The sequence below is a fragment of the Otolemur garnettii genome, unplaced genomic scaffold (genome assembly GCF_000181295.1).
Source record: "Otolemur garnettii isolate 467f Iridium unplaced genomic scaffold, OtoGar3 scaffold00060, whole genome shotgun sequence".
NCBI classification, from domain to species: Eukaryota; Metazoa; Chordata; class Mammalia; order Primates; family Galagidae; genus Otolemur; species Otolemur garnettii.
Window position 1 is genome coordinate 2,912,187 of NW_003852455.1, and position 999 is coordinate 2,913,185.

Below are 999 nucleotides of genomic sequence, written 5' to 3' on the forward strand. Positions count from 1 at the left end.
GAGGACTGGCTGCCTTCCCAGAAAACACAGATCACTGTCTGCCTGTTCTGTCCTTGAGCTCAAGCCCAGCTCTGTCCCATGACAGGATCCGGGCGGTGGCAGCAGGCCCTCCCCTCTGGCCCCGTGAGGACACCAGGCTCCAAGGCCTGGGCAAGCCTCCAAGCCAAGGCCTCTGGGGTCTGTCCCCAGGACCCCAGGATCCCCAGGGGCTGCATGTGGCTGCATTCAGTGCAGGAGGCCAGTCCAGAGGCCTCAGAGGAAGGACTTTGTTTTCAGGGAAGAAGACAGGTCAAGGGTCACCTTCCTCCTCCCTGATGAGTGAGTAGCTCCAAAATGGTCTCTCTCCAATTGGTCTCTGCCAGGGCAGGGGTGATGGGTCTGGTCTCAAGGGGGCAGCCTGAAGGCCTCTCCAGTTTCTGTTGACAGGGCTAGAGCCACACCCCATGGCCTCCACCCCAGCATTTGAGCTGCCCAAGCCTCAGCACAGCTTGTGTTTCTTAGAGGTAGCTCCAGAAGGAGACTTTCTGAACCCTGGATCTGACCAGAGAGCAGAATGCCTTTTCTCCTGGGGAATGGTGGGGTCAGGCCTGCTGACCCCAGATGAGTGGAATTTGAAAAAGCAGGATGACCTGGTAGGAGAGGGGTGAGCCAGTGAGTCAACATGGTTTTAATCAGGGACTACTGGGCACTTCGGGCTGGTAGCTGAGGGCAAAGAAAAGAACCAGTCCTGTTCTCCAGAGAGTGCAACGTTTGTGTGAAGGTGGAGGTGCATGGGGTGAGAAAACAGCTATTTCTTCCTCCTTGCCAGTTTTGAATGGGGCGTACTGAAAAAAAAAAACCTGTGGAGAGTAGAATAAAAAGACCTGGCATAGACAGACTCAATGTTCTCATCTGTGAAATGGGTGTTAACAAATGCGCCCTCTGAAAAATCACCAATTGTTGGTGAAACTGGCTGTGAAAGAGCTTTTTCCACAGCAGGCCTGGCGGAGGCGCCGCGTC